We start from the raw sequence: 16,472 nt of genomic DNA on the forward strand, positions 1-16,472 counted from the left end.
CAGAGTACAATTTCAAACTTAATGGATGAAATAGAACTTGGAAGTATTGTAAACTGTGAGGAGGGGAGGTAATCTTCAGAAGGACATAAACTTTTAGGTAGAATGGTTGGACAAGTGGCAGATTAAATTAAATTATGAGAGGTTCTAAATGATTAATTTTGGTTGGACAAATGTGGAGCAATGCCAAATAAAGGGTGAAATTCGAAAGGGGGCACCAGGGCGGAGGAACCTGGGGGTATATGAGCACTAATCAACAAAGGTGGCCGAACAGGTTGAGTGAGTGGTTATTAAAGCCTCGACAGGATTCTGGGCTTTGCAAATAGAGGTATAGAGTACAAAGCGAGGAAGCTATTTTAAATCTGTGTAAAACACTGTTCAGACCTCAACTGGAGTATTACATCCAGTTTGGAGCACCCCACTTTAGGAAGGATGTGAAAGAATTAAAGAAAGTGCAGAAAACTTCAGTTATGTAGATAGATTGGAGAAGCTGGACTGTTCTCCTTGAAGAAAAGTAGGTTCTGTGGAGATTTAATAGGTATTGAGAGATATTCACAATCATAAAGAATCTGGACAGAGTAGAAGCGAGAATTTGTTCACATTGGTGAATGGATCAAAAACCTGAGGACACCGATTTAAGGTGATTGGCAAAAAAAGCAACAATGGCATGAGGAAAAATGGACTTATCTTGTGAGTGTTTAGGATCTGGGATGTACCGGCTGGGAGCGTGGTGGAGGTGCCTTCAATTGTGCTCTTCATAGAGATTTGGATGATTATCTGAAGAGGAAATCTTTGCAGAGCTTTGGGGAAAAGGCAGGGGGGTGGCAGTAGGTGAATTGCTCTTGCAGGAAGCCAGCACCGATCTGACAGGCTGAATAGCCTCCTATGCTGAAACCATTCCAAGATTCTGTAATTCTAAAATAGCAAAATGCTTTGATTCTTAAATGTCTGACTCTGGACCTAGTAAGTCAATGGGTCTCAAACTTTCTTCACTGAATGACTTCTTTCCACATGTATTTGCAATCTCTAGCTGCTCAGCAAGGAAATGGCAGAGAAACAGAACAACTCTTTCTATCTGTTTTCATGAAGGAAAAATAAAACACTCTGAAATGCTGGAGAACCAAGATACCTGTGAGAATGACAGACAGAAAGAAAATAGTATTAGGTAAAAAAGTAGTATTGAAGAAATTAATGGGACGGAACGTTAATAAAACCCATGAACCTGATTATTTATAACCCAGAGTGTTGAAAGAGGTTTCTGTCGAGATAATAGATACAGTCGTGTTCATCTTTCAAACTTCTATTGATTCTGAAATGGCGGCTGCATATTTGAAGGTTGCAAATTTAAAATTAATGTTTAAGAAAAGAAGGAGAGAGGAAAGGAAACAACAGATATGTTAGCCTGATATCCGCTGTAGGGAAAATTCTAGAACCTATTATAAAGGGTGTGATAACTGGACACTTAAAAATAATAGTAGGATTGGGCAGAGTCAACATGGATTTATGTAAAACTTGTTAAGAGTTTTTTGAGGATGTAAATTACAGAATAGATAATGAAGAACTAGTGGATGTGGTGTACAGTTTCAAAACAGCTATTGACATAAGCAATCGAAGGGGGGGTCATACAAGTAATAATAATAATTAATATTATTCAGTACAGATGTTAATGACTGACTCATCCACTTTGGTAGGAGAAGTGAAAGTACTGGCCATTCAAAATAATAATATTGGAATGCAGATACAATGACAGTAACTGAGTGACGTGTGCCTGTTGACGAATCGTAAATGATGACCCATCTGCTCTCTTGTCATCTCATGTGTGGGTCTTGCAGTGCTATTCATCTCACCAAATACTTCTGGTAGGGAAGACTCTGAAGGTACTTGCAACAAGAAATCCTCTGCTATTCGATCCCGGCCTAATCGTGTCTCAGCAGGCATCAAATCAAACCTGTTCTTGTTCTGCTGGACATCTGCATGTACATTTCGCAATGTGGCTCACTATTTATCAATCAGAAATAGAGGGTGTTATTCTCAATCAGTCAACGGCGAAATCGGGAATTGTGATTGGGCAGAGAATAGCTTTCGACGCCAAAATCACGGCAGGTGCTGATTTGACGCCAAATTGTGATTCTCCGTCACCTCGAAAATGCTGTCAATGCATTTTATAAATCACGTACAGTAGACCTATTTGCATATCATTAGCGGGCCGGACCCGGTACTTTCCAGGGCCTCCGCGATTCTCCACCTCCGATGGGCTGAGTTCCCAACGGTGTGGTTCACTTGTGCTTCTACAAATCGTGCAAACCGGCATGGCGGCTGCTGAGGGAGAAAGAGGGGGTACAGAAGGTGCCCAAGATTGCCATAGTTTACTCAGTTGTGCCACTGGCCGTAGGGCGTCTACCAGGGCTGGGGGGAGTAGTGGGGGCTGGCCAGGAGGTAGGCTGTGGGGTCGGGGTGGACGGGCACGGAGCACCATTGCCGCAGCCGGCAAGGCAGCCATGCAGCTGCACACACCGCGAACAGCCCACTATGAACCTGGTGCCATGGATCATATAGGTGTCCCCCAGGGTACCCCCCAGATGCCCTCTGGCCTCAGCCGACCCGTCAGCTGTATGTCGCACTCCAGCCCAACCGGTGCCATCTTTATGGCTGTGATAGGTGTGCTTGGGTAGTGAAATGCGTATGTGTGGCTGCAGCTTGTTAGCCTCCCGAGTGTCAATCACGGACCTGGCAAATCCTGCACCATTTTTTATTAGAATCGATTGTGTTCCATGTGGCACTGGTGCTAGCCCCTTAACAGTAATGGAATCAACGGCGATTTTTCTGTCGTGAAAGTCCATGGATTCTCCATTGGCCTCAACAACGCAACGATTGCTGACGCCAAAATCGCTTTTGCCGATTGGCCGAAGAATCCGATTTTCGGACCCACCGCCCCCCACCCCTCGCCCCCCAAAACGGCATCATCACTGAGAACACTGCACGCCTATGGGACGGCCTCAGGACGTCACCTGAGGCCCGCACTGATTCTCGCCCCCGATGGGCCGACTTCCCGGCAGCGTGAAGTGCGTGTGCTCACAGTTTTCGGGGACCTTGCGTGACTCCAGCGCCGCCACGGGGGCGGGGGGAGCCGATCCACTGTCAGGGAGGGCTTCAGCGGGGGCTGTGGGGGCAGGTGGTGGGGTAATCCGGGGGTGGCGTGGGGGATTGCATGGGGGCACTAACTGGCAGGCCGGGTCCACGCGCCACCGGCGCCATGTTGTACGGTGCGGCCACCGCAGGTCGTCGCCGTGTGCATGCGCAGCCACAGACCCGGCTATTCTCCGTCCGTATCTGCAGGTAAAGCCGGGGGCTTTACGTGGTGCGACTGCTAGCCCCCCACCGGGCGGAGCATCGGTGCGGGGGCAGCACCGACTTCTTGATCGTAAGACCAGACACATGCTCCGGATATAGCCACAGAATCAGGGAATCCAGCCTTTAGTCTCAGAAACGGAGTGTCCCGCCCAGAATCTTCGGTTAAGGGTAAAATGAGACAAATCAGGGTACGTGCGTGGCATTTAATTCTTACTAAAAAGTTCTATACCATTCTTTTTTTAAATTTCATTAAGGCTGCCTAGTGATAATAGTGAAGATCTTTCCCTAAGGAGAGGAATTGAATTGCTTTTATGCATTTCCATTGATGAGAAACTTGCTGACCTGCTGCCTGTTCCACTAGGGAATGTTGTGGGAAAGAGAAGGGGATATATATTAACACTATATCCTCCTAATATCTAAATATTCTTACAAGGCTCTCAATTACTTGCCAAAAGAAACAGTATTGATGACACTGAAGTGTCCTATGTCACAACATTATAAACATCCTCTTTGTGATAAATTGAAACCTTGCTCTAATCCTATGCTAGTGCTAACATAGCCACAATACAGTTTTTGATTAAATTTATGTACTTGGGGTATTCAGAAAAATTAAATTTTGTACTTCACGTGACACAACTAAAGTACTATTAAGTCCTTATGTGCCTACATCCTTTATTAGTCAAGTTGTCTTGTGCAATAATGTGGAAAATATGAGAACTCTTTGCATCCCATGTTCTCAGTGAGAGCTATTAACTGATGCATGCCCATTGATAGACTTTGGCTGCAAAATTCGATAAGAGCCAAAGATTAATTTGTACTTGAGTTTAATTCTTATGGTGGCACAATGGTTAGCATTGCTGCCTCACAGCTCCCGGGACCCGGGTTCAGTTCTGGCCTGGGATAACTGTCTGTGTGGAGTTTGGACATTCTCCCCGTGTCTGCATGGGTTTCCTCCGGGTGCTCCGGTTTCCTCCCACAGTCTAAAGATGAGCAGGTTATGTGGATGGGCCATGATAAATTACCCCTTAACGCTCAGAGGTTAGGTGGGGTTACGGGTTTGCGGGGGAGTGGGCCTATGTAGAGTGCTCTTTCAGAGGGTCGGTGCAGACTCGATTGGCTCAATGGCCTCCTTCTGCACTGCACAAATTCTAAGATTACCTTCTCATGTTGTTGCTTCCAATCCACAAATACTGTCTTTTTATTTAAACGGCGACCATAAGTGCAAGCATTATGTAAATGGGAGTTGCATTCTGACTGGAGCAGCTGTTGGAACAAGTTGCAGAAGAGTGTGCGGTCACGAAGAATAGTGAATTATTGCACAACATAGCAGACAATGGGCATCTGACACTGCTCTGGAGGCCTTGGTTGGAGAGCTGGAGAGGAGGAGAGATATCATTTATCCACAGGGAGCAGCTGGAGGCTCTCTGGACAAACTCTCAGAATGCAGTGGGACCAGATGTCTGTGGAGATCGATATCAGGTGTCAAGCCTTGAGCACCCCGATGCACTATTGAAAGAATTTTAATGTCAGCACATCAGTGGTCAGTCAGTAAAAGCATATTTAAATGCTCCAATTGTACTAACACCCTCACATACTGCTCAATGCACCACAGCCCCATCACTCACCTACCAACATAATCTATAAATTATGATTTATATCATGCATTCATAGCTTCACCTCACTCCCACATGCTTAGCACTGCTGAAAACCTCACACCTATATCTCACAGCTTGCACACATTGCCAGCTATTCAACCATGACAGTTACATTGCCCAAGCATATTGCATCACACTCACTGACACACTTTCCTCTCTATTACAGACAAGTTGGCGCATAACCAAAGGGAAAGCCCCTGTCCAGCTGGGGACAGGCACAGTTACATGTTCTTCTTCCCATGGATTAGAGGGTGGTTACTGTCACTGGATCAGCCATGATAGTGGTTACAAAAGCTTCGAGAATGATGAGAAATTAATACTTAATCATTTTGTTCACATTTCACTTCCCACTAATCCCACAATTTCTTCACCTTTGGTCTGAGCATGCACCTCTTGCTTTCCCTGTCACCCTTCACCACAATCTGGCACCTTTTTTCCTTTCAAATACTGAAGAAAAGCACCCTTTTCAGGCAGTGGTGGAAGAGAAGGAGGTGGAAGAGCAGGAGGGTGGTGATGAAGAAGAAACGGCATCATTCACCACCACACTCGCAGCCACCAACTCAGGTACCAGCAGGCAGTGTGGGATTATACATGGCTGATAGGAAAATTCTTTATAAAACACGACAATGTTCGCTTTAGGAATTTGGAATGGTTGTTTTCTGGCGACTTCTTGTTCAGTATTGTGGCCATGATGTGACAGCCAGAATCGGAGGGAAGAATACGTGTGGGATCATTGTCGATTGAGGAATCAGGGTTGTGTTCACTGGCACCATCGTCGGATGAGTTTATACATGCAGCCCAGCAAAAACAGGCTGTTTATTTCCAAAAGAGCAGATGTTTGTTGCCTCCTCCAGTGCTCCTTCCTCTCCTTTTCCTCATCTTCATCCTCCTCCTCCAACCCTTTTCCTCCCCTTCCTCTTCATTTATTCACTGTTATAACCTGCCTGCTTACCATTGGCTGGGGGCGAATGACAATCCCACAATCCTGTGGGAGTATGAGCTTCCCCAATGAGGGGGGCGGAGAAACCATTAGTAAACTCTATGTATAAATAAAGCTGGCCAGTTTGGAACCAGCAGGAAGAAGTGTGCAGCAAGGGAAGTTGCTGCTGCTGTTATATATATATGTTATTGTAAATAAATGTTATTATTTTGTATCCTTAAAACTCGTGCTGGATTCTTCGTGGCCCTCACAAAATTCACCTTACAGCTGGCGGGGAGGTTCTCATGAAGGTGAGGTTGAGCAGCATGAGGGAGCACATGACAAATTTTGATCTAAGTACTGCAGAGCTCCTCCAGAAGAAGAGGAAATGCTGCTTAAACATCCCAACAGCTTGCTGGATCATATTTCATGTGGCAGCGTGGCTTTTGTTATATGCATGTTGCCCACATGTGCATGGCTTGTGCACCGCAGTCAGGAGTCATGTGGCCAGCCAATATCCCTCGTTCTGGTTAACACTAACACAAAGGGTTTGGGGGGTAGCAGGTGTAAAAGTCATTGATATGTCCAATCAGCGATGATTGTATTAAATGGTGGAGCAGGCTCGCTGGGCTAAATGGCCTATTTCTCATGGTGACTCACTCAGATGCATGTAATACAGCGGACTGTTGCAGAATGAAAGCATCCTAACTGTTGCCAGGATATTGGGCATTAACCTGTACGATTCACTACATTTGGTCATTCACATATTGCACGCTGAATAAGTGTTTCTTCAGGACAGAGTACATCTCTGAATTTGCGCCTGCAGTCAATGGCATCCTGGACCATGGAGAAGCCTGCAATCCTTGTGAAACCAAGTGCTGACTCTGCCTGCTGACACTGGCAAGAGAGAATGAAATACATTCAGCTCTCTTCGACTGCAGAATCTCAGTGACCTCCCTTACGCAACAGTGGATTGGGAGCTGGTAGATGCTACAAGTATCACCTGTTCTGGTCCGGAAGGAGCTAGACATATAAAAGTTCATGGCCACGGTCATGGCAATGCTGTCACACTGATACGTAAGATCATAGACTTGGAACGTTAACTCTTTTTCTCTCTCCATAGATGCCGCCAGAACTGTTGAGCATTTCCAGCATTTTCTGCTTTTATTTCAGATTTCTGGAATCTGCAGCATTTTGCTTTGGTATTAGTCTTTAATTCACTGCGGTGTCTCTTCCAGAAATACGTACCTTGAAGAATTAGTGTGCTCCCACCCATGGTGCAGTGTCTGCTGGCTAATGTTTCAGCGTGCATTGCAGCACAGGTGGTAGCCTCCTCACGTCTAAATGTTACCATGGAAACTCAGACAGAGTACATGAGATGCAGGTTGGTGCCAAGCAAACTCAGGTTTGCAGGCTGTGAAAATGGAGTTCTGCAATGGTCAGCCTGGAATCTCGGCTTTTTACAATCAATGGGCGCAATCCTCTGGAAACATTTCCAAGTGTGGTAGCGAGCTTCCTGGCGCTCAGCCCAGTGAGGCCGGCAATGTAATTCAAGGCTAATTGGTCCACTTAACGAGGCCTCTCAGGTTTCTCGTCGCAAATGAAGGCTCACCAGCTGATTCGACGGCACCGCACCCGCCAGCTCCCCGCTAACAAGATCGAGCAGCACTTAAGCTGCACTTGCTCGGCCAATCCCAGCCAGCTCGCAACAATATCGCCGAGGAGACCAGCCCCAAGATTCGGGGATACTAACCTGTGGAGGCTGCTAGACGTGGTGGAGGCCAGGAGGGATGTCCTGTTCTCCCGCGAGTCCAGGAGAGTCAGCCACAAGGCAGCCAGTGTTGCCTGGGATGAGGCGGCGACAGCAGTCAGCTCGGTGAGTGTGACCAGGAGGACTGACCTCCAGTGCCGGAAAAAGTTCAACGACCTACACCGGGCAGCATGAGTGAGCAGGCACCAACACCCCCACCCCCCCGTTCTCCCCACCTGAGGCACGATCAATTTGGCTGGAGACGAAGATGAATTCAAACTGAGGCTTTATTAGTATCTGAAGTGTGGCCTCCTACAGCAGCTGACGAAATGGCTGCTAGCTAAAGGCCACGCATATTTATAACCCGGCTCCTGGGCGGAGCTAGCATGCAGGGGCCCAGGTGAACCTGTAGTGCAGGATCTACCGTACAACCCTTAATATAAGAACACAGTGGTTCGCCCCCTGTTAAAATTGAGTCCGGTGGGGGTGGTGGATAACTATGTACAATTCGCAATCTTTAATATTTACAGAACAGTGAAAAGAAAATGTCTCTGGTCATCCGGTGGGCCGGTCAGAGGTTCAGCCGGTCCGGCGCCTTGATCGTCCTCTGGGATCGACGAAGTGGAGCCGGCGATGTTGGTGCTGTCGTGGTCGAAGTTGACTCCGGGAGCGTGCCAAAATCCTCTTCATTAACGGGGGTGGGCAGGGGGAGGACGGACGGTCCTAGGGGAGGTGATGGGGGCGGCGGGGGAGGGGAGGGTGGCGCTGGGGGCGACGGGGGTGGTGTGGGGCGGAACCTGCTGGTGCCAGGTCCCTGAGGGAGACGGTATCCTGGCCACCGTCGGAGGCGTACTGTGGGTTTGCGTGGAGCAGTTGCACCCTTTCCACCATTGGGTCCGCCTTGTGGAGCCGCACATGTTTACGGAGAAGCACGGTTCCCGGAGCTGTGAGCCAAGATGGGAGTGATACCCCGGATGTGGACTTCCTGGGGAAGGCAAAAACGCGTTCATGCGGTGTACTGTTAGTAGCAGTGCAAAGTAATGAGTGAATGGAATGTAGTGCATCAGGGAGGACCTCTTGCCAGCGGGATGCCGGGAGATTTCTGGACCATAGGGCCAGCTGGACGGCCCTCCATACCGTCCCATTCTCCCTTTCTACCTGTCCGTTTCCCCGGGGGTTGTAGCTCGTCGTTCTGCTGGAGGCGATACCCCTGCTGAGCAGGAACTGGCGTAGCTCATCACTCATGAATGAGGATCCCCTGTCACTGTGGATGTAGGCGGGGAAGCTGAACAGATTGAAGATAGAATTAAGGGCTTTCATGACAGACGTCATGTCGGGGCATGGGATGGCGAAGGGAAAACGGGATTATTCATCGATCACACTGAGGAAATACGTGTGTCGGTTGGAGGAGGGGAGGGGGCCTTTGAAATCCACGCTGAGGCGTTCAAAGGGGCAGGAGGCCTTCACCAGGTGCGCGCGGTCCGGCCGGTAAAAGTGTGGCTTGCACGCCGCACAGACCTGGCAGTCCCTGGTGATTGTCCTTACTCCCTCGACGGAGTAGGGCAAATTTTGTGCCTTAATGAAGTGGTACAACCGAGTGACCCCTGGGTGACAAAGGCTGTCGTGCAGGGTCCGGAGTTGGTCTACCTGTGCGCTGGCACATGTAGCTCGGGATAGGGCGTCGGGGGGCTCGTTGAGTTTGCCAGGGCGATACCTAATCTCGTAGTTATAGGTGGAGAGCTCGATTCTCCACCGGAAGATTTTGTCATTTTTGATCTTGCCCCGCTGCGTGTTGTTGAACATGAAGGCTACCGACCGTTGGTCAGTGAGGAGAGTGAATGTCCTGCCGGCCAGGCAATGCCTCCAATGTCGCAAAGCCTCAACGATAGCCTGGTCCTCCATTACGACAGATGAGTGCCGAATTTCGGAGGCATGGAGGGTGTGGGAAAAGAATGCCATGGGCCTGCCTGCCTGGTTGAGGATGGCGGCAAGGGCGACGTCCGATGCGTCGCTTTCAACCTGGAAAGGAAGTGTTCGTCTACAGCGTGCATTCCAGCTTTGGCAATATCAGTTCTGATCCGGGCGAAGGCCTGTTGGGCCTCTGCCATCAGGGGGAAATGAGTGGACTGTATGAGTGGGCGGGATTTGTCCGCATAGTTTGGGACCAGTGAGTGTAATACGAGAAGAACCCCAGGCAGCATTTGAGGGCCTTGGGGCAGTGGGGGAGGGGAAGCTCCATGAGGGGGCGCATGCGGTCGGGATCGGGCCCCAGAACTCTGTTCTGGACCACGTAGCCGAGGATGGCTAAGCGGTTTGTATGGAACACACACTTCTCCTTTTTGTACGTGGGGTTGAGGAGAGTGGCGGTGCGGAGAGATTTAGCGAGGTTGGCATCGTGGTCCTGCAGATCATGGCCGCAGATGGTCACATTGTCTAGGTACGGAAACGTGGCCCGCAAGCCGTACCGGTCGACCATTCGGTCCATCTCCCTTGGAAGACCGAAACCCCAGTGGTGACGCTGAAGGGGACCCTAAGGAAGTGATATAGCCGGCCGTCTGCCTCGAAGGCGGTGTATGGCCGGTCCGATTTACGGATGGGGAGCTGGTGGAAAGCGGATTTCAGGTCCACCGTTGAGAAGACCCGGTACTGTGCAATCTGGTTAACCATGTCAGATATGCATGGGAGGGGGTACGCGTCAAGCTGTGTGTACCTGTTGATGGTCTGGCTGTAGTCCACGACCATTCGATTTTTCTCCCCAGACTTAACCACTACCACTTGAGCTCTCCAGGGGCTGTTGCTGGCCTCAATGACTCCCTCCTGAAGCAACCGCTGGACCTCGGACCTGATGAAGGCCTTATCCTGGGTACTGTACTATCTGCTCCTGGTGGCGACGGGTTTGCAATCTGGAGTTAGATTGGCAAAGAGGGAAGGAGGATCGACCTTTAGGGTCGCGAGGCCGCACACAGTGAGAGGTGGTAAGGATTCGCCGAACTTAAGGGTCAGGCTCTGGAGGTTGCACTGAAAATCCAAGCCAAGGTTAAGTGCAGCGCAGAGGTTAGGGAGGACATAGAGGCGAAAACCGTGGAATTCTACGCCTTGGACTGTGAGCGTGACCGTGCAGTACCCCCGGATCGCTACGAGATGGGATCCGGAGGCCAGGGAGATACTTTGATTGGTAGGGTGTACCTTAAGGGAGCAGCGCCTTACCGTATTTGGATGTACAAAGCTCTTGGTGCTCCCGGAGTCCAGTAGGCAGGAGGTCACGTGGCCGTTGACTTTCATGCTGGTGGATGCGTTGGTCAGAGTCTGTGGTCTGGACTGGTCGATTACCATGGATGCGAGTCATGGTAGATCGTCGGCTAGTGAGGCGGCCGCTGCGTTGGGGTCCTGAAATGCCATTGGTCTCCATGTGCAGCGGGGTGGACAAGATGGTGGCGCCCGGGGTTCTAGGGGTCACAAAATGGCGGCGCCCATGGAATGCACGTTGCGGGGGTGGAACAAGATGGTGGCGCCCATGAAACTCACATGTTGTGCTGGGGAGAAGATGGCGGCGCCCATTGCTCACACATGGCCTGGGGAGGAAGGGAGGATAGCGGCGCCCATTGTCCGTGACTGGGGGGGGGGGGCGACCGCTGCCGCTGAGCGGGCCTGGCACACCGCTGCGTAGTGGCCCTTCTTCCCGCAGGCCTTACAAAGGGCAGCGCGGGCTGGGCAGCGTTGGTGGGGGTGTCTTTGTTGGCCGCAAAAATAGCATCGGGGCCCTCCGGAGTTCACCAGCTGGCGTGTAGCGCAGGCGTACTGGGTGGGTAGCGCCCCCTGCTGGGGCGGCTGCCTGTGGGGCCCATAAAATGTGAGGGCGTAGGACTGTACATTGCGCAGGGCGAACGTCATGGAAAACGCTAGTGTTTTAGTCTCTGCGAGGTCGCGCTTGGCCCCTTCTAGGAGCCGCTGCCTGATAACATCGGACCCAATCCCAGTTACAAAAGCGCCCCTCAAAAGGAGATCTGAGTTCTCCTTAGCTGTAACGTCCTGGCAGTCACAGTCCCGAACTAGTGGGATCAGGGCCCTCCAGAAGTCCTCGATTGACTCACCAGGTAGTTGAGTACACGTTGCGAGCGCGTGTCTGGCGAAGAGCGTGTTCATCTTCTGCTCATAACTCTCTTTGAGTCGAGTCATAGCGTCAGCGTAATTGGGCGCATCCTGGATCAGCGGGAAGATCTTAGAGTCGAGTCTGGAGTACAAGATTTGAATCTTCTGAGCCTCTGGAACAGGGGTCGGCGCCGCGTTGATATACGCTTCAAAACAAGCTAGCCAGTGCTGAAAATCCTTTCTGGCGTCGCTTGCGTGTGGATCCAGCTGCAGGCGATCTGGTTTAATCTGGAGGTCCATCTTCTGAATCAGATACTAATAAATTGGGGCACGATCAATTTGACTGGAGAGGAAGTTGAATTCAAACTGAGGCTTTATTAGTATCTGAAGTGTGGCCTCCTACAGCAGCTGACGAAATGCCTGCGAGCTGAAGGCCACGCATATTTATAACCCAGCTCCTGGGTGGAGCTAGCATGCAAGGGCCCAGGTGAACCTGTAGTGCAGGTTCTACCGTACAACACTTAATATAGGAACACAGTGGTTTTCCACACCGCCTAAGGAAGCATCCCCCCCCAATTCCCCATGCAGCCCCAACCCTTCCTCCACACCCTCTCCCCCCTTTAATGCCCCCCCCCCCCCTTCCCCCCCTCCCCCCCTCCCACCACCACCACTGTGAACCACACGTGTGACCAACAAGAAAATGCTGGAAAATTTCAGCAGGTCTGGGAGCATCTGTAGGGAAAGGAAAGAGATGTAAATACTTTGTCCAACACTAAGAGAAAAATGGAAAGCAGTTGTAAGGTTTTCGGGCAATTCGGCCCTTTTTGGACTGTTCAAGAGTAAAATCCAGAGACTGGAACATAACCAAATTTCCTTGATTTGTGTTTTGTGCCATTGCTAAAATTGTGTAACAATAAGATTTTACGTTGTGTCCGTTATAGTACTTCCTGAATAGACATAGTTTGTGTTAGAGCTTAAGATTTTATTATAATTTCTTCTGTTTGGTGATTTTCACCTGGATTTTGCAATAAACCTCGATTTGCTGATAATTGGAGTTGTTTAAATTCTCCAATCTCTCACCAACCATCTCTGACCAAGTCATTGTTAAGATATTCCTCACCTTAATTCCGGGGTCGAGAATCTGGGGTCATCTTGAACGATTCGAACCCGTTCACTCAGGACAGGCTGCTGGTTAGGTAATAAACAGCAGTGTCCTATTCTCTCTCTTGGGAAAGCTACTCCAGCGAAGTAGGAACCGGGTGGGTGTTGTACCACCGGCAAGAGAGAGAATCACCTGGGCATTGGTGGGGGTCTGGATATCTGTGTGATATAAGCCTCAGGCTTCCGGTTAGGGATAAACGGCAGGCTTGATTCAGTGCTCTCTCCTGCGGAGGTGTCCCAGTGTGGCATCCCCTGGCCTCTGAAGTTTCAGTGCCAGCTGGAGGGAGACACACACAGATACTCAAACCCCAGATATCGGCCCAGTAGTGGAGTAGCAAAGATGGAACCCTCTACACAGTGAAGGTGGATAATGATGGAGGGACATATGGAAATCCTGTTGGAGAGAAGAACAGTACTTCTTCAGAGTATGCATTCCTGGAAGAGAAGTGGCAGTGAGTTAGAGCTCTTTTCTCTCCCTACAGTTGCTGCCAGACCTGCTGAGATTTCCCAGCATTTTCTCTTTGGTTTCAGATTCCAGCATCCACAGTAATTTGCTTTTATCCAGTGTTTAACTCACTGCCACTTCTCTTCTCCCTGAAGAAGTACTGCTCTTCTATTTGACAGGATTTCCGTATGTCCCTCCCCCACTATCCACATTTACTGCTTTTCATTTCTCTCTTAGTGTTAGACAAGGTATTTGCAGCTCCTTTCTCCCCCTACAGATGCTGCCTGACCTGCTAAGATTTTTCAGCATTTTCTCTTCGGTGTGACCAACAATGCCCGCTCTCTATCTCCGCAGGAAAAGCTTTCCCATAACCGTCGGGAGAGAGCCCAGACTAGTGAGGGATGCCGCTCATAAGAATCCTCACCTCCTTCGAGGAGTGGGCCCTGTGAGAGTGTAATGAGACCGGAGAATCGTGCCCTATATGCAAATATTGGGTTTCCTCCGGGTGCTCCGGTTTCCTCCCACAAGTCTCGAAATGTCCATATTAGGTAATTTGGACATTCTGAATTCTCCCTCTGTGTACCCAAACATGCCCCGGAATGTGGCGACTAGGGGCTTTTCACAAAAACATTGCAGTGTTAATGTAAGCCTACTTGTGACAATAAAGATTATTATTATTATATTAAATGGTGTATCCAGGTTTTCCGAAGATATAAAGCTAGGTGGTAATGTAAGTTGTAAGGAGGAGACAAAGAGGCTCCAAAGTGATATAGGCCGGGATTCTCCGGCACCACCCGCCAGCGGAGAAAATCCTGATGCCCCACTGAATCAGATGTCAGGCAAAAATAGGATTTCACGCCGATCGTGAAACCCATTGCCAGCTCCGGTGCGCTGCCTGATGTCCCCAAAAAGTTTCCCACCTGACCCGGCGGGAATATGCAAATAATTCATTAGAGCTGCTTTGAATGTTATTTATGGGCAGGACACCCTGACTCCTGGAATACTCCAGCACCCCCATTCGAGAGTCCCGCTAGTGTGAATTGGCGCAAGTTCTGACAAATGTGGACCAGGGGTCTGAGGTCGCTGACGGGGAGCTAGCAGTGCAGCAACCTCAGACTGTGCATCCAGCAAAATGTTCCGATCGGAAAACATGTTCGCCGTCCAGATATACGCTGTCCGATCCAGCACGCAAGTGCAAGAAGCACAGCCAAATGCAAGGAGAGTCCGCCGCCCTCCAACTCCACAGTTGTCAGAAGAGTCTTCGGACTTTGGGGGAGGAGGGGGGGGGGGGATGTTATAGCCTGCATCAGACCTACTGGGTAGAAGCAATCAGTCTCTCCATGAGTCTCGCTGGATATGGGCTCTCCTGCCAAGGGAGCCCTGGATCAATCATGGTATAACGTTGGTCAGGTTTAGAGCGTCATGTCTGACATTTTGCAGTTTGACTCTTTTGATGCATCAGCACCAGTGACACTGGGGTGCCAAATTTCATGGCCATGAAACCAAGATGGAGTTGAAGCACAAATCAGTCATGATGTATTTGAATAGCCGAACAGAAATGAGGGGATGAATGGCCTACCCCTCTACAGATATTCCCATCTGTTCTCCTTTTGAGTGCAGTTTCCAACTAGGAGGTTGAGATTGGTGAATTAAACTGATGAGGTAATTCCCACTCTCCTCGTTGGGAGACCGCTTAAACAGACCTGTGGTCAGTTGTAGGGTTAGAAGCTTGTAAAAACTCAATTTTCCATATATTCAGAGGATGATTTGAGCAAGATTGAATACAGTTGCAAAAATGAAGGAGAAAAGAAAAAAAGAAAGGAAGAAAGAAAGAAAGAAAGAAGGCATGAAGAAAGAAAACTATCCTGCTTGGTCCAAATCAGCACACATCAGTTACAAAATATTATCCTAATAGGCTGTGGTGCATACTTAGCAGCAACTGAAGGATTGGGAGGAAGATAAAAACTACAAAGCGAATTCTAGGATGACGAGGGAGCGTGGAGGAGGAGGAGGGGAAAGGGAGGGTGGAGGAGGGGAAAGGGAAGGAGGAGGAGGGGAATGTGAGGGTGGAGGAGGAGGGGAAAGGGAGGGTGGAGGAGGAGGAGGGGAAAGGGAGGGTGGAGGAGGAGGAGGGGAATGGGAGGGTGGAGGAGGGGAAAGGGAGGGTGGAGGAGGAGGAGGGGAAAGGGAGGGTGGAGGAGGAGGAGGAGGGGAAAGGGAGGGTGGAGGAGGGGAAAGGGAAGGAGGAGGAGGGGAAAGTGAGGGTGGAGGAGGAGGAGGGGAAAGGGAGGGTGGAGGAGGGGAAAGGGAAGGAGGAGGAGGGGAAAGTGAGGGTGGAGGAGGAGGGGAAAGGGAGGGTGGAGGAGGAGGAGGGGAAAGGGAGGGTGGAGGAGGAGGAGGGGAAAGGGAGGGTGGAGGAGGAGAAGGGGAGGGTGGAGGAGGAGGGGAAAGGGAGCGTGGAAGAGGAGGAGGGGATAGGAGAGGAGGAGGAGGGGAAAGGGAGGGTGGAGGAGGAGGGGAAAGGGATGGTGGATGAGGAGGGGAAAGGGAGGGTGGAGGAGGAGGGGAAAGGGAGGGTGGAGGAGGGGAAAGAGACAGTGGAGGAGGAGGGGAATGGGAGGGCGGAGGAGGAGGAAAAGAAAGGTTGGAGGGGGAAAGGGAGGGTTGAGGAGGAGGAGGGAAAGGGAGGGTGAAGGAGGAGGAGGAGAAAGGGAGGGTGGAGGAGGAGAAAGGGAGGGTGGAGGAGGAGGAGGGGAAAGGGAGGGTGGAGGAAGAGGAGGGGAAAGGGAGGGTGGAGGAGGAGGAGGAGAAAGGGAGGGTGGAGGAGGAGGGGAAAACGAGGGTGGAGGAGGAGGGGAAGTGAGGGTGGAGGAGGAGGGGAAAGGGAGGGTGGAGGAGGAGGAAAATAAAGGGTGGAGGAGGGAAATGGAGGGGGGAAAGGGAGGGTGGAGGAGGAGAGGGAAAGGGAGAGTGAAGGAGGAGGGTGAAGGAGGAGAGGGAACGGGAGGGTGAAGGAGGAGAGGGAAAGGGGGTGAAGGAGGAGGAGGGAAAGGGAGGGTGGAGGAGGGAAAGCGAGGGAGGAGGAGGGAAAGGGAGGGAGGGAGG

Source organism: Scyliorhinus torazame, chromosome 6 (assembly GCF_047496885.1).
Source record: "Scyliorhinus torazame isolate Kashiwa2021f chromosome 6, sScyTor2.1, whole genome shotgun sequence".
Taxonomy (NCBI): Eukaryota; Metazoa; Chordata; class Chondrichthyes; order Carcharhiniformes; family Scyliorhinidae; genus Scyliorhinus; species Scyliorhinus torazame.